The 26,985-nt window shown below is 40.3% G+C and overlaps 1 protein-coding gene across 7 annotated transcripts in view; it reads right to left on the reverse strand.

Moving 5' to 3' along the window:
• The window catches only part of SMAD2 (SMAD family member 2), a 90,098-nt gene extending 72,804 nt beyond the window's left edge, over positions 1 to 17,294 (reverse strand). For 4 of the 7 annotated variants that reach the window (XM_057698125.1, XM_057698123.1, XM_057698124.1 and 1 more), the window contains exon 1: positions 17,157 to 17,294. The gene's annotated coding sequence lies outside the window, so the exon portion shown is untranslated. Of the gene's footprint in view, positions 1 to 16,748; positions 16,833 to 17,101 lie in introns of all 7 variants that reach the window. The other 3 variants (XM_057698117.1, XM_057698122.1, XM_057698118.1) reach the window with 3 other exon arrangements.
• Positions 17,295 to 26,985: the final 9,691 nt, after the last annotated feature.

The following is a 26,985-nucleotide window of genomic DNA, read 5'->3' on the forward strand; positions in this document are numbered from 1 at the left end:
TGGGTTGGCCCAAAAGTTCATTCAAGTTTTTCTGTAAGATGTTATGGAAAAACTCAAACTTCTTGGCCAACACAATATATTGACACACCCTTGGATCTCCCATCCAGCTGTCAACTCTCAGCATTTTGCAGTATTTGATCAGCTATAAGAAATAAGGCATGATAGATGGATGTAGCTCAAGTCCCCTATGAACACCTTCATGATCCCACTCTCCTCCCTCTTGCTTCTCAGAGATGGTCACTACATATGGTATCCATACAATAAAGTTTTGCACATTTTACAAATTTGTGTCAAATTTTAACACTGCTCATGTCACTTCACCTTTTTCACTCAGTATTGTAACTATCCATGTTGATACGTATATAATCCTCAACTCTGGCGCATTCATTTTAGCTGTCATACAGTATTCCATTGTATGACTCCAACACAGTTCACTGTCTAGTCTTCTTTTGGTTTCCAATTTTCCACTCTCAGAAGCTGCCATGAGTAGTCTGGCATATATATTCTCATTCATATATGAGAGCTCTTTAAGGACAGAAACTTTTGAACTTCTTGATCAAAAAAGAAGCCCCACAGTGAGAAATACAATTTTACAATGCAACCTCACACACACACAAACACACATACACTTAAAAGAGATATTTTACCATGTTATTCTCTGCCATTGCTCTAAATTGAGGGTTATGAACCATTAATGAATATGAAATGAACTTAGTTGATCTTGAGAAGTATCGTTTTAAAAGAAGAGAAAAAAAGAGAATAAAAACAGAATACAGTAGAAAACAGAGCACACTCAATTATTTCAAAAATTTTAATTCAATGACCCAGCAATCCCACTACTGGGCATATACCCAGAGAAAACCATAACTCAAAAGGACACATGCACCCCAATGTTCACTGCAGCACTATTTACAACAGCCAGGACATGGAAGCTACCTAAATGTCCATCAACAGATGAATGGATAAAGAAGATGCAGTACATATGTACAATGAAATATTACTTGACCATAAAAAAGGAACAAAATTGGGACATTTGTAGAGACATGGATGGACCTAGAGACTGTCATACAGAGGGAAGTAAGTTAGAAAGAGAAAAACAAATATCGTATATTGACACATATGCGGAATATAGAAAAATGGTACAAATCAACCAGTTTGCGAGGCAGAAAGAGACACAGATGTAGAGAACAAACATATGGATACCAAGCGGTGAAAGCGGGGGGGGGGGGGGGGGGGGGGGGGGCTTGGGAGACTGGGATTGCCATATATACATTACTAATAAGAAAAAAAATATCAAATTGTACACCTTAAATATATGCAGTTTATTGTATGTCAATTGTATCTCAATAAAAGTTATTAAAGAAAAAAAATTTTAATTCAGTCTGTGTCTCACATAAAATATATTTCCCACCATGGGTGTAAAAAACATATGAAAACCACTGCCTTAGGACATATACCAAGGAGTGGAAATGCTGCATAGTAGGACATGCACACATACAACTTCACCAAGTACTATCAACATGATTACACTAATTGTCATTCCCAACCAGGAAAATAGGAGTTCCTATTTTACTCAGTATCACTAACACATCATTTGGTCCCTCAAACTTTTGTCAAAAGGATGGGTGCAACACAAAAGGCTGTCCATGTTTAGCAGTCAATGTTCAGCACTTCCCCAACTACTAGGAAGTTTGAGAATATTTTCATGTTTACTGACTTTTCAGGATCCTATTCCTTTGAATCATTTGTTCACATTTACCATCTTTTTCTTAATTCACAGGAATTATTTATATATTCTGAATAATAATCTTGTTAATTACATATATCTTCACCTAGCAAGTGACTTTTGATGGTCTTTTTTATACTTAAGTATTTCACTTTAATGTGTTCAAATTTATCAGTATTCTAAATCATATGTATACATTTGTACCTTTGTAAAGATCCTTTCATATGCTGTCACCTTTTAAAAGTCAAAGTGTAAGGTTTTGCTTTTCACACTTGTAATTTATTTTTGTGTATGGTGGGAGGTAGCTATCTTCCCCTCCCCAACAGAAATAATCACGTACACCAGCACCATATATTGAATCTTTTCTTTCCTTCCATTAGTCTATATCTAAGACAAATATCATCATGTCTTAACCATTAAAGCTAAAGAATATGTCTTGGTATCTGATAAAGTGAATTCTCTTTCACCTCCTGCGATTTTAATTGGAATGACACAATTTATAAATAAATGGAGGAAATCCGATACAATACTGCCTTCTATTCAGAAACACAAGTATATCGTCTTATAATTGAATATTATATGGATCTTATAATTTTTTCCATTAAAGTCCCACATATGTTTTTATTTTTTCCTAGGTATTTTGTAGTTTGTGTTGCCATTTTAAAGGGTGGCTTTTTTAAATTTAAATTTTGTTTGTTGATGGCATATAGTAATGCATTGGTTTTTATATACAGTTGACCCTTGAACAAGGAAGTTAGAGGTGCTGACCCCCCACGAAGTCAAAAATTTGCATATAACTTTACAGTTAGCCCTCCATATCACAGTTCTGCACGTGAGGATTCAACCAACCATGAATGGTGTAGTACATAGTTACTGAAAAAAAAAATCCACGTAGAATCCACAAACACACACACACTTAAAAGAGACATTTTACCATGTTATCCTCTGCCATTGCTCTAAACTGAGGGTTATGAACCATTAATGAATACGAAATCAACTTAGTTGATCTTGAGAAGTATCGTTTTAAAAGAAGAGAAAAAAAGAGAATAAAAACAGAATACAGTAGAAAACAGAGCACACTCAATTATTTCAAAAATTTTAATTCAATGACCCAGCAATCCCACTACTGGGCATATACCCAGAGAACACCATAATTCAAAAAGACACATGCACTCCAATGTTCATTGCAGCACTATTTACAATAGCCAGGACACGGAAGCAACCTAAATGTCCATCAACAGATGAATGGATAAAGAAGATGTGGTACATATATACAATGGAATATTACTCAGCTGTAAAAAGCAAGGAAACTGGGACATTTCTAGAGACATGGATGGACTTGGAGACTGTCATACAGAGTGAAGTGAGAAAGAGAAAAACAAATACCGTATATTAACACATATATGCGGACTATAGAAAAATGGTACAAATCAACCAGTTTGCAAGGCGGAAACAGAGACACAGACATAGAGAACAAACATATGGACACCAAGTGGGGAAAGTGGGGAGGGTTGGGGGGGAATGAATTGGGAGATTGGGATACCAAATTGCATGCTCTAGATATATGCAGTTTATTGCATGTTAACTGTATCTCAATAAAAAAAAAAGTGGACTAGCACAGTTCAATGGTCAACTGTATTTTTTTTTAAAAATCAACTTTATTGAGGCACAGCTTACATACAATAAAATGCAGAGATGTTAAATATATAATTAAATGGGTCCTGATAAATATACATCTCCATATAACCACCATCCCAGTCAAGATACGGAACATTTTCTTCATCTCAGAAAGATTCCTTGGGTCCTTTTTGAGTCAATCTATCTTTCACATCCCTGATTCCTATGAAAGTAATTTTACCTGTTCCAATTATATGAGTTGGAATCATGCCATAGGTATACTTCTGTTTCTTAACTAACATCATTTACTCAAATTAAGCAAGTTCCCTTATATTCCTAATTTTCTAAGAATTTTTGTCGAGACTAACTACTGAAATTGGGAGATTGGGATTGCCATATATATTACTAATAAGAAAAAAATATCAACTTGTACACTTTAAGTATATGCAGTTTATTGTATTTCAATTGTATCTCAATAAAAGTTCTTAAAGAAAAGGAAAATACTGAATTTTATCATACGCTTTCCTTCACACATTGAGATTATCATATGGCTTCTCTCTTTTGATGTGTTAATGTGATGAATTTCATTTTCAGGTTTTCTAATGCTTAATCATTTTTACATTTCTGAGACAAACCCTAATTAGTCACAGTGGGTTTTGTTTTGAGCAAATACTAATATTTTACCCAAAATTTTATTGCCATGTTCATTAATGAGATGTAGTCTATATGTTTCTCTTCTGATACTACACTTGCCCCGAAATGAATTTCTCTGATATTTTTTATGACATTTTGTATAACATTGGAATTACTGGTTCTTCGTAAGTTGGGTTTTTTTTTTTAATATTTATTTATTTGGTTGCAGCAGACAGGATTCTTAGTCATAGCTCTCAGGCTCCTTAGTTGCGGCATGCATATGGGATCTAGTTCCCTAACCAGGGATGAAACCCCGGCCCCCTGCATTGGGAGCACAGAGTCTTAACCACTGCGCCACCAGGGAAGTCCCAAGGTTCTTATAAATTCTGGAGAACTTACCCATCTGGGATTTTCACTTGGGGTTTGGGTTTTTTGTTTTTGGATTTTTATTTAATTTCATTTTGGTGTAATTTCTAACTATGAATTTAAATTTCAAAATTATAATCTAATCAAGTTTAATCAAGTTCCTTATTCTTAATCCAATTTTGGTCATTTATTTTGCTAGAAATTTCCATTCTACGTGTTTTCCAATCTGAAGGCAAAAATCTGTTGAACAGTGTTCTTAGTTTCGAAATCTCAATTTGGCCACAGTCCTATCCCTTTTTCATTTCTAATATATTTGTGCCTTCTTTTTCTCCTCTATCTTGGCAAACTTAGCCTTTTCAACTTAGCACCTTAAGTTTGAGTTGTTCCATTTATATCTATTTTTCCCCCATTAATATTTCTCAACTTTGTTTCCTTCCCTTTTCTAACTCATTACATTGCATAGTTAACTCATTTATTTTTCTCTACTAAATAAACATTTTTAATTCTTTAATAAACATTTACGGTCCTATGTTTTCCAGATAGGCAAATGAACTTTTGTTGCATCCCAGTTTTGATAGGTGGTATTTTCATCATCCTAAACATTTTCTAATTTTTATGAGTTGTTCTTAAATTTAGAAATATGTTTTTCAGCATACAATTATGAATTTGGGAGCTGTTGTTGCTATCCTCCTGTAATATTTCTAACTTAACCGCACTAGGGCCCAAGGACATGATTTGTAATGTGCAAATTCTTAGGAATTGGTCAACATTTGCTTTGAGGTCTAATACATAACCAAGTTTTATAAAACTCCATGTGTACCAGAAAAGAATATATCTTCTGTAATTGTTGCATGCTTGCTAATTGCACATTTCAAACCCTGTATAATCTTATTTTTTATCTATCTTTTCTTAAATTACTGTGAGGTATGTTAAAATCTCCTACTATGATTATTACACACTTGTTGACTTATCCTTGTAATTCTGCCAATGTTACTGTATAGATTGCTACAGACTTATCCCTACCACACCTGCCCTGGTCGGCACCCAAATTCATATGTTGAAACCTAATTCCCAGTGTGATGGTATCTGGGGTTGGGGCCTTTGGGAAGTGATTAGGTCATGAGAGTAGAGCCCTCATGAATGCGATTAATGCCCTTATAAAAGAGACCCTAGGGCTTCCTAGGTGGCGCAGCGGTTAAGAATCCGTCTGCCAATGCAGGGGACATGGGTTCGATCCCTGCTCCGGAAAGATCCCACATGCCGCGGAGCAACTAAGCCCGTATGCCACAATAAAAAAAAAAAAAAAGAAAAAAAGAGACCCTAGGAAATTCTCTTGCGCCCTCTGCCATATGAGGTTACAGCAAAAAGACAGCTGCCTATGAAGTAGGAAGTGAGCTCTCACTAGACACCAAATCTGCTGGTACCCTGAACTTGGAATTCTCAGCCTCCAGAATTGTGAGAAATAGATTTCTACTGTTTGTAAGGCACCCAGGCTATGGAATTCTGTTACAGCAGCTCCAATGGAGATTATGCCTAGTACATCTTTTTGCATTCCTTTACTTTAAAACTACATATGTCATCATAGTTTCAAGAGTATCTACTAATAAAAAGCATTTAGTTCATTCTTAATTTTTAAAAGTTTTCATTCTCCTTTAACCAGCAAGCTTAATCTGAAATTACGTATTGGTTTATAGAAATATTTAAGCTTATTTTCCATCTTCTGATTTTGTTTTCTAATTCCTAAGCAGTTTTTTTGCTTCTTTTTTCCTCCTTCCCTGCCTTCGAGTTGAATGATCACATATTCTTCATTTCCACCCCCTCATCCCCACTGATTTGGAGTTATACATTCTATTCCACTTCTTTCAGAGAGTTATCCTTAAAAACTTTTTAACAGAAAACTTTACTTAGTGGGCTGCAGGTGAAGAAAGCAAACAAAAACAAAAATAACACACAATAAAGGAATTTAAAAAGAAAGAAGAAAAGAAAATCTCATGCGGATAGGAAAAAGAGTAAGAAGAAAACAAGCAAAACTTTGATAATTGGAAAATGGATGGATGAGTAATAACTGTGAACAGATCAGAGACTACTACTAACTCTAGGCTCCCTGTGGAGAAACATCCTGATTTACACAGCAGAATTCTCAAAAGGTTAAGCAGCAGACACCACCAGTCATAGCAAGAACTGAGGGCCAGGAGGGGGAGGGAGATAAAATAGGTAGGATTGGGTGAGAGATATTTGAGAAGCAATCAGATACTTAGATCTGCTCCCCCGCTCTATGCCACTGGGTAACTGCTGCTCTTTCTCTCCAGAAGACGAAATGTTTATTCTTGGCAGAGAGTAAAACAGTCTACCTGGACTAGGAGATGGCCTGGCTCCCATCAGAAGAAGAGAGGGAGTAAATGAACGCAAGCATGCTAAAAGCAGACACTCCCCAACCTCTTCCTCCACTGAGTTCAGGCTCCCAAAATACTAGCAGCCAGACCTTTACCCATTTAGTCAGATCAAGACTCCTCTCTGGGGTATCTGACCCACTCAGGAGGAAAAACATACAGATACTAATATTGAGAGTTTAACAACAAACAGTCCACTACTCAGATCATTCTACAGTGAAACTGAAAGGAGACAAGCCTCACCCACATGTTTAGTCTTCAATCAGCTTTTTAGACCCCTACCTTCTTAATCAAGGATTACCTGGATTATCTGAGGAAAAATGCAAGCAAAAACAGAAAAACGCAACTTCAAGAAGTTTGAGACTATACAGAGAAAGAAAACATTGTCAAAAACATCCCTATACCCAGAGAAACAAAAGAGGATATGGGAATGTTCAGAGTAAAAGAAGAGCTCTTGGACAGCTTGACAGCAGAAATGGGGCGGGGGGGGGGGGGGGACAAGGGGGGACGACAATAGAAGGGTTGGAAGATACATTATAGGAAACCTCCCAGAAAGCAGAATAAAAAGAAATAATGGGGGAAAAAATGGAGAAAAATGAAGAAAACTGGAGGACCAGTTCAGGAGGTCCAATATCCAAACAGAACTTCCAGAAAGACATCAGACATGATAATGGAGGAATTATCAAAGAAATCAAGAAATATCCCATGAACTGAAAGTTGGGAGTTTCCAGATTGAAAAGGCCCATCAAGACCCCAGGACAACGGATGAAACACATCCACATCAAGGCTAGTGGCTGTGAAACTTCTGAATGCTGAGGACAAAGGAAGAGCCAAAAGCTTCCAGGGATAAATTCTTTGAAAGGTCATATAGAAAAGAATCACAATGGATTTGATTTTCGCAGCAGAACACTAAGTGAAGTCAACAGAGCAATGCTCTCATAATTCAGAAAAACAATTATTTTCAACCTAGAATTCTACTACCCATCCAGGATCGAATAAAGGTATTCTCAGACATGTAACATCTCCAAATATTACCCATATACACGGTCTCTCAAGGAAAGTCCTGAAGGATGTGTTTCATCAAAAGAAGGGAGAGCAAAAGAACACATCTAGCAAAGGAGAAAGGCTAAGGAACCCCATAAGATGACAGTGAAGAGGGATCCCAGGACAACTGCTGTGTACTAGGTGTAGGCAACCAGTGAAGATGAGCAAGTTCAAAAACATGTAGCAAGAATAATACCAGGCTTCTCTCCAAAGTGGACAAACACTGTAAAAGTCCATGGAAGCATGACTTTCGCTGATGAGACCCACTACGATCATGGTAAATGTTGACAGTCGATGTAACGATAAAGAACCTCCCGGTATGTTTTAACCAACATCGAGATTTCTGATCCTACAGATTATAATACAAGGAAAAAAAAACCTGCCTGATAAGAGGAATCCTCATACATTCAGACATGTTTGTATATGTATGGAATTTCTTTAGGCCAGTGCCATTCAACAGAAATAGGATGCAAACCACATATATAATTGTCAATTTTCTATTAGCTAAAAAATAGTTAAAAGCAATCATTTTAATAATTTTAATAATTTACCATATCTAAAATAGTTTCAAAGTGTAATCCGTATTAAAAATGGAGATATTTTACACTCTTTTTAAGTATTAAAAATGTACTGTGTATTTTACACATGCAGCCCATCTCAATTTGGACTAGCTACATTACAAGTGTTCAAGAGCCACATGTGGCTAGCGGCTATCTATTGAACACAGCAGCTCTAGAAGGATACAGAACTGGGTAGGAGGAGGTAAGAGATCTGAGGGAGACTTACTTTTCATTATTTACTATTTTGTTCCTTTTGAATTTTGCACCATGTGCTTTTATTACCTATTCAAAGAATGAATAAAGTACATTCCCTAAAATAAATATACAAATGTAAATATCCTCTGACCTACTTCTAGAAATCTATCCTATGCATGTGTATAATGATGTATAAACAAAGTTATTTATTGCAGCACTATTTTTAATACCACAAGACTGGAAATAAATGTCTATCAACAGAGGACTGATGAAATATATTATAGACACCCATACAAAAGAATACTGTGCAATCAAAAGTTGAAAAGTACTCATTATGTACTGACATGGAATAATCTACAAGATGCATTACTAAGCAAAATACAGGACCAGTTTTGTACTGAAAGGTAATATAAGCACAAAATTGCTCATATATGCATAAAATCTCTGGAACAATACAAGAAAACCTAGTAATGCTACTTGCCTTTGGAAAGACAACTGGGTGGCAGGGACAGGCTTGCAAAGAGACTTTTCACTGTATATTCTTTTGTATCTTTTGAATTTCAAATTTTGAATTTGAATACAATAATGTATTACCTATTTTAAAAACCCACTAGTCTAGATCTAGCTAGTGTCTGCTTCTTATTTACGGTGCTTGGCCTTCATGTGATGTTTAAGTCCATCTACAAAGACTAGTGTTTTTCTAGTTTTTCCATAGAGAAGCTTAAGGCTTGTTTTTCCTAGAGGCCACAGAAGTTTCAATGATATCAGAATAGAGATACAGATATATATATTTTAGTATACAGTTCCCAGAATTTTATCTCCTTTCCCCAAATGGCATTATGACCCCAGCCCCAGCTACTGAATTATTTATCTAATAAACTTCCTAAGGCCAGCTTTTCCTTGACACTAACTGATTTTCTAAGCTTCTGGTACCTGGGGATTTTTCTCTCCCTCTCTTCCCTCCCTCACTAGATAAGCTATATATATACATGACAAAAAAAAAAGTTTTACATTTTATCCAACATTTGTAGCAGGAGGAATGGGCCTAATCTGTGTCTCTTTGTGTGATTTTAAGAAATTGAGAGAAAGAGAGTATAGTCAATGACGCAAACACTTCAGAAAGTAGTATGATGATGGAGAAAAGACTGCTAAACTTGGCAGTTCAGAATTCGGTAATGACTTCTGAAAGGGCAGCAGGAAGGCGAAAATGAAAAAGAGTGGCAAAAAACACTTCATAAAGTTCAAGTCTAGAACAAAGGAAGTCATTAGGTATAGAAAGTAAACGTAGATTTCAAATATCTTCAAATTGTAAATACAAAATATTTCCCAAATACCTATATATTTATTTTGAAAGAAAATCAAGTTAGATATTTCAACATAAAATACTTGAAATGTGATGGTGCTACCTCATAAAGAATACCTAAGTTCCTGCTGAAATAGTATAAAATCACTATTAGATTTTGGCAATCCACATTCAAACATGTGTCACACAAGGTAAGAAAAAAAGCAAGATGTACTAATGACCTGGATTTTTACAACTGTTTTAGTCAAAGAAACCAGGACAATAGAAAGCATTAAAGAAATAAAAACTAGTTTAAAAAAAAAACAAAAACAGATTTCTCAATTCTCACTGTAACTATGTTTTTTTCCCCAAAGTTGTATTCTAGTAAGGAAAGACACTGCCAATTGGAAACCTACGTTGGCCCCATGGAGAACAACGGGTAATGTGCCTTTTAAACAAAAAGCAAAGAGAAAACATTCATGTGTGCAATTTTACGGACTGTTAAAACCTAATGTCAGAGCTTGAATTTAACTGTAAAAGCAGGTCATTAGTTCAGTGAAAGTCCACATTATATGGGGACTGCTGTGTAAAGACTCTATCTGTTCTTTACCTGAGTTACATCCCTTTCACCTTTAATGAGTTGTGTGGAATCCACAGGTCTATATTCAGCTTGTAAACATAAAATTACATACTAGTTTATCATCCCCAGATAGTAAAAAAGGACCCAACTATTGAAAGACTACACAAGCCCAGACTCAATCAGCACAAATATCCAGTACTTCAATCTCCCTCCAAATTCCCAGAGTCTGTGTATTGACCTTCTGCTGAAGCAACAACTTATGCCCACATCAACTGGGTACAAGTCCTCAGGATGTAAAAGTGCAATTAAAGCAAAGAGTAGAGTAACGCTGCCCAACAGAACTTTCTATTAAATTAAAATTAAATTCAACATTCATTTCCTCAAAGTCGCCATGTTTCAAGTGCTAAATAGCCACATGTGACTGGTATCTACTATACTGAATGGTGTGGGTCTAGAGCAAAGATTCTTCTCTATGATCTATTATTCCTCTAGAGCTTCAAAGGCTTTCCAAAGGAAAAATGAGCAGGCAGGGCTTCAGCAACTGCCACTTTCCTTACATTTTGAGACTCTGTGTAATGTTGATGCAGCTGCTGGTAGCTTTCTTTCTGGTTGCTGTTGTGTGCATACAGGTTTGTGGATGTATTAGATTTGAAAACTGGTTTAGAGCAAAAATGGCCAATGCACAAACCTCAGGCCAAAACGGCCAATGCACAAACCTCAGGCCAAAACGGGACCCTCCTGATACTTTAAATATTTTATAAAATAAAGTTTAATTGGCCAGCTTACATGACCTACAGCCTAACCACCTGTCTATAAAGTAAAAGGTTGGTCTAAACATGGAAAATTTGCATTCACTGCCACAGATAGAGCATCTCTAGTCAACAAAAAAGTTTCCATAGTTCATTCAAATCAAGGGAGAAAGCCCATGGGCCCAGCTTCTGTTGCACCATTTATCAGGAGTTTAGTCTGTGAACTTTGAAAACCAGATTCACCGCCCCACATTTTGTAATGAAGGATGTGATTAAAGACAGAGCATTTCCTTAATATTTACAAGTCCGTAACCATTATCTCTTTATAGAATTTTCTGGAAAAAGCTGAAACAGCATATGCAAATGTACTTTATCTTAAACGGGCAAACTACAAGATCACAGATTTACTATGCTACTTCCTCAGATTAAGGTAATAAATTTGATGAATTTCCAATGGCTCCTTCCAGTTATTCTTCCTTACTAGTTGAATATATTAAACCTAAAGCTATGTCCTCCCCACAAAAGAGAAGAGAGGTTGCAGTAGGGCACCTCAGATTTTTTAAGGAAATGCAGGTTTTCAGATGCAAACTGGACGTGTGTACTGAACGGATCAAAACTAAAGCCTGCACTCACTTTCCACTGTTCTAGTCTTGAGGCCAAAGTAATTCCAAGATTTTGAAAGTTACATAACTAGCTGGAAGAATGAGTGACAATATCATAGTAAACTCACAAATTTTAATGAGAATGAATCACTTTAGGATTTCTGTTTTCTTAAAAGCACAAACCTAAAGAGAAATCTAAAATCACCAGGCATCTGTCCTATCAGTGTGGCTCACTTATATCTAAGAGGAACCGTACCCTCTAGAAAGTAAGTCAAGTATGCAAGCCACAATTACCTTAACTACCTTACAATTTCTGGCTAACTAGCCAAACCAGAGGCAGGGTCTAAATCCATCTGGCTTGGCAAAATTATATTCTTCCTACATGAAATAACTGAAATTGAAGCTCAGAGCTATCCTTGAGATGTCTACCAATCGTCAGCACTGAAACATGTCCTAATTGAACACATCACAATTATAACAATCTGGAGATGATCAAAATTGATCAGAGATAAGCAGTAAGCCTCAAACTGTGCATTTTTAAACAAAAAAGGCTGGATAACTTTTGTACTACTACTTTAAAAAAAAAAAAAGTCCTGTGTTGGTTTGGTTTTTTTCCCAAATAGCTAAGGCTATAAATTACAAAGTCACCAATAAATATTTGATGGAGTAGATGGTTTACAAAGTAACCCTGAGACAGGAAAGAGGAGGATTCAAAAATATTACCAAGGCTAACACTCGACAGAAGTCATATAAGAGGCATGAAGCCCTCAACTGACAGACTAGCCAACTGTCCACACTTGCTCAGTCCTAGAAATCTCTAGCAACTTTACCTTAAAACCTGAATGAAAAGCTGTACATGACACCCCTGCAGACTGACAAAAAGAATGATTTATTCCAAAGAAAAGGTGTGGCACGGGGGTGCTACACCATTTAGATCACCTTTCTTTACTACTGGTCTAGCATGAAAGATTTCTCTGTCTAGAATCACAGCATTCCAAATGGCACAACAAATGAATAGCACCTTGGTCAGAGTAGGTACTGTGGATCTTTCATGAAGTTATTAGAACCGTGTTCTACCCCTTTAAGAAAATTTGTTAATCATCCTGAAAGACAATCTAAAGTATATTATGCAGATTACCGTGCTCTTTAAATAGATTTTCCCAAATATGATTTAACCTAATTGATGAACATTCATTACTATGCTTTCAGGTCTGGTCCTGCACTGAATGGTTCCAGACATGCTAGCTAGGCTCTGAGTATTTATTTTTGTGTCTTGTAGATTCTCTCTATTATCCTCACCAGGCTGTTATGTTTTTTCTTACAACAGACAGAAGGCTAACAGTTCCCCATCCTCCTACCCCACACCCACTAGACCCCCTCAACCTCCCACATTACCCACAATCTACTTGTCTCTAATCTACTGTGGGTTTAGAAGCAAGATAACTTTGCTTGTTAGAAACATTTGAAATAAATTCCAACAGGTTCTAATTAAGGGTCGCAATGGCTCTCCTATGACTAGAGCTGTAAGGTATGGACTTGGACAATTTGGCTACCCTAGGCCTTTTCCCTTAGTGTCTGTTTCTCAAATGTATTTTATAATAGCTCAAGGAGAAGAGTGTAGGAAAATCACCTGAATTAGAAAGAAAGTAATTGGAAGCTACAATCAGAAGAGAACAAAAGAGATCTTCTGAGAAGACCCTTATGTTTGAGGCACTGTTCTAGGGTACCTTCATCACAATCATTTACTCTTTGTAATAAACTTAAGCGGTAGGTGTTATTAGCTCCATTTTCAGTCTGAAAACCAAGGCTCAGGAGTTAAGTAATTTGCCCAATATACTAACTGAGAAACTGAATGTAAACCTAGGTCTCTGACTCCAAAACCCAGGGCCTTTCCACTACACAAGATTGCAGCTCAATCCTTATCTTCGTTTAGCTAATTGTTTTTATACTTTATTTCTGATTCTTTCATTAGAACCTGACCAATTCAGGTTTGCTTTCTTTCCCTAACCAGTTTCAATAAAAGGCAATGGATAATCAAACTAAGGCCAAATTAGGCTTAGCTCTACAAGTGTTTACCTGCTCAGCAACAAATATATCTCTGAAAGATTGGTCATATCTTCAATTTGTAGAGACTGCAAAAATGATGACGACTTCCCCCAACCTCCCAAAAATACACTACCTGTTCCCAGTGACAATGAGTTAACACGTGACACCTTCCCTAGCGACACCTTCCCTAGTGCTGTCCTCTATACAATAAAGAAAGCAGTGCAAGCACACTTTAGGAATTGGCTCAGTCCTGTATTACAATCTCCCTCAATCTGTACACTAACGTGACTTTCCTACTCTAGACATTGGCGGACAGGGCAAGAAGATGCAAAGACTTTCCACTTTTCTAATTCCATTAAGGAACAGGGGTACACTTGTTCCCTGTTACTTTATCGTCTAGCTCAGGGCGTGACACACAGCAAAAGACTATCTTACTGTTTAATAAATAAATGTTACCTGTTCAATAAATACAAGTTAGTTGTTGAAGAAATGCATAACCTCTCTTGAACTGGTTTTGAAATCTTTTTATTTCACATTTTCTGACACACCTTTGCAATACTTACTGGAAAACATCTTTCCTCTTACAGATAAAAATGGCTCCTCTACTCCCATCAAAAGACATGCCCCCTCCATCCTCTAAAAATGACTCTTGTCCCAAGAATATGAATAAGACTCCATCTGCCAGACTGTACTAAATACAGCTTTTATATGCATTACAAAAACACCTGTATAAAAAAGCTGCTACAAAATGAGGCCTTAGAAGTCCTAACGTACAAAACCAACAGAATCAAAACCAAATAAGAATAAGGAGTGCTTTCACACCTTTATAAAAGCCAAAGCTGAAAATATCTGCAAAATGTAAAAATTCAATAGGTGTTTGATCAGCAGGTTAGGTAGCTAAACTATTTTTCACTCACAGATTTTCCCCCAATGTGAAGTAACAAGATTTTAGCAACATGTTTATGATATTTACAATATGAAAATGAAAAGGGGACCTTTTGCCATCTTGAAGCAGAAACAACCTTTGTTCTTACTAAAGAGAATTTCTGCTGATATATACAAAACTATCCCCAAATTCCTACTTAACAGTTAAAGCACATACCAAGCCTGACAAGCCACAAACAGGAAATTACTCTGCACAGTTTCTTACAAGGTTATTATTTGATGAAACTTACAGATTGTGTGTGTAGAGATTTGACTATGACTAGGTACAGGTAACTCACAACCTTGAAAAAATCAAACTTTGTTGAACACCTTTGTTGAAATCACTTTAGAAGGTACAGCTACAAAGTATAAAAAACAAGTTATAACAGCAATTTCTTACTAAAACAAGGCCAGAAGTGGATGTTTCCAATCACATTACGTTAATTAAAACATACCAATGAATTACTTTAAACTCAATTTTAACATTAAGAGAGTAAGTGGACAATCACCTTAGAAATGCCCACAGACTTGAACTGTTCTTATTTACTACCACAACTAATTTTATGGCAAAAAAGCTAAGGAACTTTAAAAATCAGCGTTACTTCCTGAATTTAATATAAATGTTTGCTAAACGACCTTCTGGTGGAGAAAATTCTATCAATATCTTGTATGCATTTTTTTAAGGCAAATGGAAAATAAAATCCCCAAACCCTGACACATTTATGAAATCCATTTTACATTATTTCTCCTGTCGCTGTATATTTGCTTCACTTATTTATTTATTCACATCAAAACTTCCCAAATTTAACTATTTACCTTACACATCTATGTAAGGAAAACTTTTTTTTTAAAGGTGATCAAAGCTAGAGCAATAGCTAATGTATTTTCAGAATAACAGAAAGTGTATTATTATCTTATTAGTCTCAAGGAAAGCACCTTTACAATTAGTGGTGAAGGTTCAATTCATATGAAATCAGAAGTAACTAAGAGTATAAAATCCTTCAGAACTCTGGAAATTCAAATTTCCGAGACCATTTCTGAAAAGATGGAGTTTGTGTGATCACTTATTTATTTATTATTACTTTACCTGTATCGTTTTAAAAGCTGAAAACACCAAAATTTAGGATACTCCAAACCGTAACAAACATGACAGGACTTAGATGGAAAATGCTGCTTCATTTTCATTTTACCTGGAAATTTTTTTTTTTTAAATAAAGGTTTAGCTGATAACAAAACCGGGTAGTATTTAGCTTTTAAAGGGCCAACAGGAAGATATAACACAACCAACTTAAGTATTGTTTTTCTTTTGTTTAGGCTCAAAGAGAAACCATAACCACAAAAGGGTTAAGTAAGTAAAACACAAAAGTACTCAACCCAAGGGCAGTATCCCCCAGGAGAGAACAAAACAATTAAAGTTGCAGATTTGAAAACGAAGTCTGAAATACGTGAAATCAATTAGCGTGCTCTCTAAAGGCGTGTGATAGAAACGAACAGGCTCGCTCACAGAGCAACTTGCACAAGTGAGTAGAGAAGGATCTGGACAGAGTATCAGCCGTGTGCGTGTGTGTGAGCGCACACACAAGCGATTCAGAACCCCGAGACCAGAGTGGTTAACAAAGGTTACAGCATCAAAAAAAAAAAAAAAAAAAAAAAGTAGAAGCAAAGTATCGCACGCTCCTAACTCGGCTTCCCAACAACTCCCGAAACCAGAGCTCTGTCCCCCCGGGCTTCGAAAATCACAAGCACAAACTACCGAGTGTGTTCGCGGCGGAGGGGACGGGCCACAGCCGGCCGCCGCCCCGGGCCGCGCGCGGGCGGGCGGGCGGGCAGCTCCGGGCGCCGAACCCGTCCCCCCCGGCCGCCCCGCCCCGCGCTCCCGCACCCCGAGGGCCCGGCGCCCCGCGGCCCCGGCCCCGGCCCCGCCACACCCCAGCCCCCGGCCCCCGAGGCCAGGGGACGCGGCCAGCCTCGCCGACCCGAGTCCCGCATCGACACACCCCGGCCCCGAGGGCCCGCCGGGCGCCGCGGCGTTACCTGGACCGAGGCTCCGGGTCCCGCCCCGTCAGAGCCGGGGGTCCGGGACCTTTTGTTCCTTCCTCTTCCGAACGGAATGAGGGGCTGGGAGGGGAGAGGGGAAGGGGCGATTGGAGGCGGAACTGAAAACACGCTCGCGGCCGCCCGGCCGGCCGCCCGCCCCGCCCCGCCCCCCGGCAGGCGGCCCCGGCGCGCGGGGAGGGGGCGCGGGCCCGGCCGCCGCCCGCGGGGAGGAGGGGGTGGGGACGCGCGTCCCGCCGCCGCCCCTCCTCCCCTCGGGCGCGCGCCCGCCTCGCCCCCACCCCGGGCGGCCCCGCCGGCCGAGCCCTCCCCCGCCGCGCCCGCCGGCCCACCTCCGCTTCCGCCCTGCGCCCTCCGCCGCCGGCCGCAGCGGCGCGGCGCACCCACCTCCGGGCGGCTCGCTTGGCGCTCGCTGGCTGCTGGCTGGGAGCTGCTCCTCCGCCGCCGCGGCCGCGCGGTAGACCCGCCTCCCACCCCGGGCCGCGAGCCCCGCCGATTCGCCGGCGCAGCCCCGGGGCTGGCACCCTGCCGCCCGCTGATTGGCGCCCCCGGCCGCCCGTTAGGGCGCGAGGCACGCCGGCCGAGCGCAGCGCTCGGCGCGCACGGAAGACGAGGAGAGCGGAGGAGGCAAAGAAGGAGGCCAAGCGGCCGGGAAGGGCCGGGCGCGAGCGGGGCTCGGAGAGTCGCGGGCCACTACCTCCCCACCTCCTTTCCCTTCGGCCGCCCCGCCCTCCCGGCCGGACCGGCGGCGCGCGCAGCCAATCAGCGCACGAGGTGCTCGGGGTGTGAGCCGCGCGTCGGGGGCCTCGAATCGGAAGGGAGACGTCGCTCGCTGATTGGTCCCGCCTCCCCCGTAGAGCGTGAGGCGAGGCGCGGCCGAGCGGGTGGCGGAGGACTGGGCAGGGTGGGACGGCCGCGGTTTCGGTTGGCTTCGCCTCCGGCGCGCTCCCACGAGAGGCTCTGGGAAGGGGAGGGGAAGGCGCGTAACCTGCCGCGCTGGCGACCACCCGTCCCTCACTCCCTCGGCCCTGGTCTCCCTCCCGGTCTCTCTCCAGCGCCATTGGGTGGGGCCTGTCGGGGGCCGCCTGGCCCACCTTCCGTAGTCAAGCCGGGAGTGGATACGTGTTCTTCGCGGCGCGGGGGTGGGGGGGCCAAGGACGGGACGAGCCCGGGGCAGAAGAGGGTTCTGCAAGGAGCCCGGCTGTTGGACCCGCACTGGGCGCGCCCTTCTGCGAATAAGTGGGCGGGGCCCTCGTGGCGGTAAACGGGGGCGGGGTCCGAGATGTAAATAAGCCCAGGGCGGAGATCTTTTCTGGGCAGTGGGGCCGGGGAAGGGGGATGCCAGGTACTTCTCTTTTAACCGGAACCTTGGTTCAGTCTTCGTTAAAAATGGTGGTAATCATGCATGCTCTGAGTGGTCCTTGTGAAGTCTAGAGCATAAGTGCCTGGCACGATGCCTCTCAATTGCTGAGTTATCTTCCCTTCGCCTTCATTTCTGCACTGTTCAGGCGCTGTTCTTAGGGCCCATCCTCGCACACGTCTGCACGACAAATCTGTAAGCCGCTCGCTTCCCGAAGCCCGTCGAGTCATAACCACAGTCGGGTAACTTGGTCGCTTTTACCTTACAGACACCTGAGCCGCTGCCGAAATATTGAACCCAACCAATCACATGAAGCATTTATTAAGCACCTACTGTGTTAGGCAAGAGAACACCATAGAACTAAAGTTGGAAAGAAACTTTGACCTCACTTAAGTAGTTGGTGGCAGAGACAAGACTAGAGCACGGCGTTCTTGGTTCCCTATCTGGCACTCACTCTCATGTACTCCTTACTTCGTGGATTTAACCGGGGACTCAAGATAAAAGGGCACTAGCAATACAAATCAGTGAGCAGGAAGTACCAGGCGACCATTTCAAACAGTAAGACTTCTTGAAATATATTTTTTCTTTTCAGAAATGAAGGCTTCCCTGGGGAGGGTACGTACCTTAAGTGGAACCTGGAGAGAGACTTGGTCATCCTCTGCGTCTTACAGGCTTTCCAATTATCCTTTAAAAATCTCCTGCATTTCCACCATCTCTGTCTTCAAACATGGAAGTAATTTTCTCATCGAAAGTTTGTGATGGAAGAGCATGAACCCTGGAGTCAGGCAAATTGTAGTTTTGAATGCAGCTGTGCTCCAAATTTGTGACCTTTGACAAGTGAAACTCACCTGCAATGATAGCTACTGAAATATAGTTGTGTGATGATTAAATAAAGTAAGAAATATGAAAGTGAATAGCACAGGGCTTTGAAGTTAAAAGAAAACCAAAAAAAAAAAAAAAAGAAAACCAACATCATTATCCTCTCTTCCTTTTTGTTGCCTGCAAGCACGTATGCTGAGATGAACCCACTCAGCAGAAATGCTACCTTCAGAAGTTTACCTCCAGGGTGGTGTCTCCCCTTGTCAGTTTAGGGGCAGCTCTACTCACCCCTTTTTAAAAACGGATTGTGAAGGAGATCTAGGAAGCCAATTGGTGGAGCTGTTCCACCTCATAAGACTTCTCTTTCCACTTCCCAGAGCCACCAGGGAGGATGTTCTAGGGCAAAGGCTGTTCGCTTTAGAAGTAGGAAGACTGTTTATGGTTTTTGGTCCTTCTCCCTACTAACACAAGCCAACAGTTTTTATGTGAAATGGCCTATAAAAAGCTATCCTGGGTCACACAAGTGTTTTCTCCTATGTGACCAGGGTTTGCATTTGGCTGTCCATGTGGGTGAGTAGAAGTAGAAACAGAAGTAGATCTGGCTGGAATTCCAGAAGAATCTGCTCCCAGTATGGAAGTTAGGTACTTTGAGGGGCACATTAATTCAATGGATAATATGCTTGAGGACTAAGACCATCTCTCCAAAGTGTCAGACTTTGGATCCCTAACTCTTCCATTTAGGAAGCCTTCCAGGATTTGTAGAATTGAGGGAAGGGGAGGAGGGGCAATCTGGCTACCAATGCAGTCCCCAAAAGGCTTAGAAAAGGAACGTGCCTACTCAGCTAGAAATGCATCTAAGCCAAAGTGGGTCAAGATAGAAACTGAAGGCAGATGGAGCAGGGATTGCCGTGGCAACAGTCAACTTGGAAATTCACTAGGGTACCTCAAGACCTATCAGTAGGTCCCTACTGTATAAATTATACTGACTAAGTCTTATGTCTATATGGATAGACACCTTGTTTAACCCTTTGTTATGCATGATACTGAAAAATCAAAATCAGAATCTATTTAAAAGTAGTAAAATGTACTGGAAAGACGTGTAAGGAAAATGGTAATGCTGGTTGCTTCTAGAAAGAGAATCTTGAAGTCGTGATTGGTAAATTTACATTTTATCATCAATTCTGTCAAGTTTTAAAGGCTACATGTATATACACATATATATACATATATATATATGCATGTATTGATTTTTCAAAAGCTAGAACTTATATTCCATCTCCTCTCTGCTAAATTTGTAAAGCTCTTCCTGGTTACTCCATGGTCAGAATGATTTACATACTATGACTTTGCTTTGATTAATGTCTTGATCTGTTAGTTTAGTCTTGAGCAGTTTTTTAACTTCTCGTGTAAGTGTTTTGTCTCACCATTTAGATTATAAATTCCTGAAGGGCAAGGACAGCAAGCATCTTGTTCTCAGTTGTTTCCCCAAAACCTAAGATAAAAAATACCATGTAACTGAAGAAATGTGAAATACAGCATTTGTATGGCAGAAAAAGGCTGTATGTGTGTCACAGGTCTGCAAGTATTCAAACCCTAACGCTAACCCAAATGGCTTTACCCCATCCTTCCAGTTTGTAGTTGCCCTCAATACAACTATTGAGTATCTTGTCAATGTCCAATCTTTATACTTGTTCATCCTCATGGAACTAAGTTGCAGTATTACTACATCTTAAAGAAAGATCCAGTTATTTCCAGCTGAAAGGACACTGACTAAATGAGATAACCTAAGTAAAAATTGTAAAGAACAAGTGTGTAGGGTTTCTTTTGTTATAAATGAAGAAACCAGCTGGATTTTTATCTCAATACAATGAAATTTCATGTTTTAAATGAATTTATGTTGGAGATGTGTACACCTGCCTCTACAAACACGCACACATACACATACATGCACGAGTCCTCATTCGCATACTAAATTTAATTAAAAATAAAAAATATTTAATAACTGATGGGAAATGCTGGAGATAAGAATAAAGCATATGCAAGGAAAAAGGATTCCAGCAAGTATTTATCAGGTATCTGTTACGTGCTTATCATAAAAGCATTGGTTGTTCACGGTGGAAAGTTCTCATTCCACAGCCAAATCATTCAAGAAGATAAAACTTGCAAATAGGTTTTTTAGATTTAAAGATAATGACATTGGGAAAGAAGTTGGCTCTGGCTGAGAGAAAAACATTTGGAGAAAACAAGTTATATTTCACATCATTCTCCAGGCATCTGATAATATTATATTTCTTGTCTGTACATTTAAAAGCATAGAGAATCACTGGATAATTTATCATTGGATAGCTAATCCAATGATTGTTCAAATATTACTTGGGTGATTACAATTCCAGGGCAATGAGCACTCCCATAAGGCATTTAAATGTTATCTGAGATCTCCATATTTTGGAAAAAGCTGAACGGCCCAATGTCTAAACCGTGGAAAAACAATGGACAAATTATTTAAAGTTCTATTGTGAGAGGGATAATTTGGTAGTCAGATGTCAACAATAGGGCCTTATGCCTTGATTATAATTGTGTGTGACAATATTGACTGAGACAGGCTGCTGCGAGGCAGGATAAGTGTATGAAGGTATAATACTCTTAGAAAATTTCAGCCTTATTAGCATAATTGCTCTGATGAAGACTAAAGAGCTTATTTAACATAACTGACTAGAGTAGACAATAGATGCATAATCAGTGTCCTAACGACTGAATTAATGAGCCCCAATTGTTTGTCCTTACTGTAAGGAGTCCTCAGCTATGAAAAAGACATTTTGCTGAAAGAGCCTGACGATTGTGTTAGCTGATGAGTGGCCAGAATGTAGTTAAATGATGGGAGAGCACCGATTGCTATTGAGTCCTAAAGACTTCAATGGTGGATTGCAAGGGGTGAATAACATAGCTACATAGAAGTTTCCTATCAGTTCCTCCTTGCCTTGATACAGTAGCAGAGCCTGACCAATGCTCTTTTTTTGTATCTAAGGAAACCGAGGCCCAGGCTTTTCCAAAGTCCCATGACCACTTTGTGTCAGGGGTTATACATATAGTGTCTTACCTTTCCTGCTCTGACACTGCCCACCTGTCCCTGGTCTACAGCCTCACCTATGCCTTTGCTACTCTCTTTAAACTCCCTTTTACCTTCTATGCATGTCCTGATCAACTATTTCACAGCTAAAATGGGGCAAATTTACTCTACACACCTGAACCCCAACAGTAGACAGATATGTCTGTCTCCAGATCTATTCTCCCAGCCATTTCCTGTGCAAGACCTGCTCCTCCTTCTGGAAAAGGCTCTTGCATCTACCTATTCTCTGTTCCCTTGACCACCCAATCTCAGTCAGAACAACCCCCCTCCACAGCATACACACAAGTCACACTATCATGTCACCTTTTAAAAATTTTCTTTAAGACTCTTATAATTATCTGGAATTATCATGTCCACTTATTTCTGTACTGATTTATCATTTGTCACTTCTCTCTGCTGAATGTAAGCTCTTTAAGAGCAGAAGACATGTCTGTTTTGTTCACCAGAGCATCCCTACTCAAGCATGTCTATTTTGTTCACCATATCCCTAATTCAAGCATACCTGGAGGAACTCAATACATATTTTTGAACGGATGGATAATTTCCCCTCAAACTCAAAGCGTGTGAAAATTGAACTCATCAACATCTGTTTTCCTCTCTGGGTGTGTTTTAGCCAGTTCCCTAGAAAACAGAGCCTGATGCAAGGATGCTGATACTTTTTTTAGGAGATATTATCCCAGGGCAGGAACAAGGAAGAGGCAAGGAGGAATGGAGAGCAATGCCCAGTGATGCGTTACTGTGCTGAGCACTGCTTCATGGCAAGCCTTGAGGAGATAAAGCCAGCCTCTTGGCAGGGCAACCACTTGGCCAGACAGACAGTATGGAGGACTCATGCCTTGGAACAATCCGAGGAAGGGGGAATTTTATGTCTCCTGTCTCCTATTGGTCAAAGCCTGTCCCACAGGGAGCTGACTTTCCCATACTTCCCAGTTGTGTTATCCATATTCTTTCATAGCCACTCAGAAAGCAGGTCCCTTCCCTGGAATCCAGAAGTGGTGGGAAGAAACTGTTGGTATATGGCTGGTCTGCCTTGGGCTGTCAAACCACAAAGGACTTAACTAAGTCACTCATGGTGGTAGCTGAGACAGGAGCAAGAGGCCCAAAACATCTGAGAAGACATAAACAGGGCCTAATGTAGAGTAATTGTTACCACAGCAAAGGTAGGAACAGGTCTATTTCATTCACTGCATTGTACTAGCACCTCCCAGTTAAGCCAGAACCTTGGGTTGATCAGTGACCTTGCTTCTGAATTCGTACATTGAGGACAAAAATTCCTCTACCTCCTTAACATATCTCAGATCTAATGCCTCTTGTCCAAGCTCACTGCCTTGATTCAAACCTTCAGCATCATTCATTGTAACACTTGCTATATAGCCCCTTAACTGGTCTTCCCATCTCTGGTCTTCCTCTCCTCCAATTCTTTCTCCTTCCTGCCAGAATTTTCTAAAAATTAGTGTGTTTTCTGAATGCAAATCTGATGATGTCACTATGTTGATTAAATTGATAGTTTTTTTTTAAAAAGAATAGAATCAAGGCTCTTTAACATAACCCAAAAGATCCTTCACGATCTGTTCTAGCTAGTCTCTTTAGCTTTACACCTCATCACTCCCCACCTTGTCCTTATACCCCAGACAGACTGAATTCCTGGCGTTTTTCCCAGTACACCACGCTCTCCCATTCCTCAGTGCCTACGCCGTGCTCCTTGTTCTGCCTGGAATTCATTTGTGCCTGACGAACCTCTACTCATACTTCAAAACACTGTTTCCAGGTAGCCCCCCATTGATCAATACATCCCCCACCCATTTACCATCCAAGATTCATTGTAACTTGTCAAGTTTCTTAGTTGCAAGCAGCAGAAGAAATTGACATTGCTGACTTAAGGAAAAAAGGGAATTTGTGAAAGGGTATTGGGTGGCTGACAAAATTGCTGGAAGTCTGCAGAAACAGGCTCAGACAGTAAGCAAGAACAGGAAGTCTGGGCAGCAGCTAGGATCACAACCAATATCATGGCACAACACACTGAGGGAGGTGACCACCAGGGTACCTCAGCTTACACTTCCAGTTCAATAGCACTGGACACAGGTACCATCCACCACTGGCACTACCAGCGCTGTTGCCCCTGGAAACCAGATGCCACTGCAGTGCCTATTATTGCCACTAGAATGGATTCTCCACCAAACCTACTTTTTTTATTACTAGGACTCCCTCTTTGAAGCCTGTGGCAGATCCATTAGGTTTACTAAGCTTAACATACGTCCCTTGTTCTAACTGCAGGCAGGTTTGGGAAAGTAAGGAACAGACATTTTTTGACATCTATATTGTAAATGGGATATGCTTCACTCCAGTAATCATTAGATTACCCCCCTCAAAAGGAAAGGGGGTCAGATTTTGGGAAACCCCAAAATGACAAATATTCTCAAATTCATTCAACAAATAAATTGACATCTGCCTGTGCAGGATTCTCTTTGAGGCACTAGGGATACAAAATTGACTGAGGTGACTACACTCACTGGGTTGTATGGTCAAAAAGACAGAAAATAGGGCTTCCTAGGTGGCACAGTGGTTAAGAATCCGCCTGCCAATGCAGGGGACACAGGTTCGATCCCTGCTCCAGGAAGATCCCACATGGAACGGAGCAACTAAGCCCGTGTGCCAAACAAAACAAAACAAACAAACAAAAAAGACAGAAAATAACCAGAGTTGGCAAGGATGTAGAGAAATTGATGGGAGGAATGTAAAATAGTGAACTTTGGAAAACAGTCTGGCAGTTCCTCAAAAGATTAAACAGAATGACCATGTGACCAAACAATTCCACTCCTCGGTGTATATCCGAGAGAAATGGCAACATATGCTTACTTAAAAACATACACAAATGTTTATAGCAGCATTATTCATAAGAGCCAAAAAGTGGAAACAAATCAAATGCCTGTCAACTGATGAATAGACAAAGAGTGGTATTCCCACACAGTGGAATATTATTTGGCCATGAAACGTTCCGAGGCATGCTTCCACATGGCTGAACCTTGAAAACATTGTGCTAAGTGAAAGAAGCCAGTCTCAAAGGGCCACGTACTGTATGATTTCCTTTATATGAAACATCCAGCCTAGGCAAATCTATAAGGATAGAAAGTAGATTAGTGGTTGGCTAGGTCTCAGAGCAGAGGGGGATGGGATAGGGAGTAACTGCTAATGGGTACAGAGTTTCTTGCTGGGGTAATAAAAATGTTCTAAAATAGATTGTGATGTTGATTGTACAAATCTGTGAATATACTAAAAAATGTTGAATTATATACTTTAAATGGGTGAATTATGTCTCCATAAAGCTGTTTTTTGAAAGGAATAAGATAGAAAAGGCTTTCTTTCCTCAAGGAGCTGACATACTCTGGGACAGCAAACAACCAGGAAACAACACAACTTCAGCTAATGGTCAGCCTCTTCCTCCCTCTTATCTCTTCTTTCTTTATTCCTCAAGAGGGAATAAATCCCCTCCTTCCCTTCACAGCACTTATATTTTTTATCACCTTTCTCTGAAAAGTGAGATCCTTGAACTAGGGTATCTGTCTTTGAACTTTGAGTCAACAGGTCTAGATAGAGTGCCTGGCTGTAGTAGGCTTATAATAACTGCTTGTTGGATGATGAGTGAATGACAGAGCCAGGACTAGAACGCAGGTGCCCTAAGTCCCAGATCAGCACTCCTTCCAGTCACATTGGTGCCTGAAATGAAGGTTCCCCAAACTGGACAGCTAGTCAGGAGAGGTCTACATGAAAACAACTGTGCTTTTACAAGCTGTAAGTTTCCCGGTACGAGTGTACATTTTACAGAATAATTGTAACTTTGCTGTTTCCTTCCTCATTAGGCTGTGTCCTTTGAATACTCTTTCTACTCACTTCATTTACAGCTTTCTCCCTTGAGTACATCACACTGTAGCAGCTTGCCTGGCATCTTCAGCATCTGGTAATCCTGAATCCTCAACATTGAGTGGGGCTCCCTGGGCTATGCACACAGGGGTTCAAAGGCCCAGATTTTCGAGATCTGGTTTTTCATTTACCAAGAAGCAACAAGTAAAGACTATTTAGAAAATTAATTTTTTTCACAGTCTATTGAGGTTTAACTTTGCAATGAATGTTCTCTACTACTTTTCAAAAACAGCTTTATTGAGATATACTTCACACACCAAGCAATTTGCCCATTTAAACCGTACAGTTCAATGGTTTTTAGTACATTCACAGAGCTATGTAGTGATCATCACAATTGAAGTTTAGAACATTTCACCACCCCAAAATAACCTCATATCATTATCATTCACTCCCCTTCTTCCCTTCCCTTATCCCAGCCCTAGGCAACCACTAATCTAGTTTTTTTGCCTTTGTAGATTTGCCCATCGTGGGTGTCTCATGTAAATGCATTCATACAGTATATGGCCTCTTGTGACTGACTTCTTTCGCTTAACCTAAGTTTTCAAGGTTCATCCATGTGGTAGCATGCCTCAGAACGTCATTCCTTTTCATGGCCAGATAATATGCCATTGTGTGGATATGCCACACTTTATTATTCATTCATCAATTGATGGGCATTTGAGTTGTTTCTACTTTTTGGCTCTCATGAATAATGCTGCCATGAACATTCTTATATAAATTTTTATACTACTGTCTAGATCATAACTTTATTCTAAAATGTCCTCTCCCCTTCTGGTCAGCTCTAAATATACTGCCCATCAGTCTACAAGATTCTGCCAGGCTTTTTCTAAAGCATTATTCATGGATATTGAAAGCTTGGCAAATGTACAGCCTTGCTGCTATTGGAACTGGCTGCCAATACATAAAATATTTCACTGAACTAATGAAACAATTATCCCTCCAATGACATTTTGTGACTTCTGTTCAAAGATGCCAAGGAGCCAAGTTTTCCA

Source organism: Hippopotamus amphibius, chromosome 11 (genome assembly GCF_030028045.1).
Source record: "Hippopotamus amphibius kiboko isolate mHipAmp2 chromosome 11, mHipAmp2.hap2, whole genome shotgun sequence".
In the NCBI taxonomy this organism is placed as follows: domain Eukaryota; kingdom Metazoa; phylum Chordata; class Mammalia; order Artiodactyla; family Hippopotamidae; genus Hippopotamus; species Hippopotamus amphibius.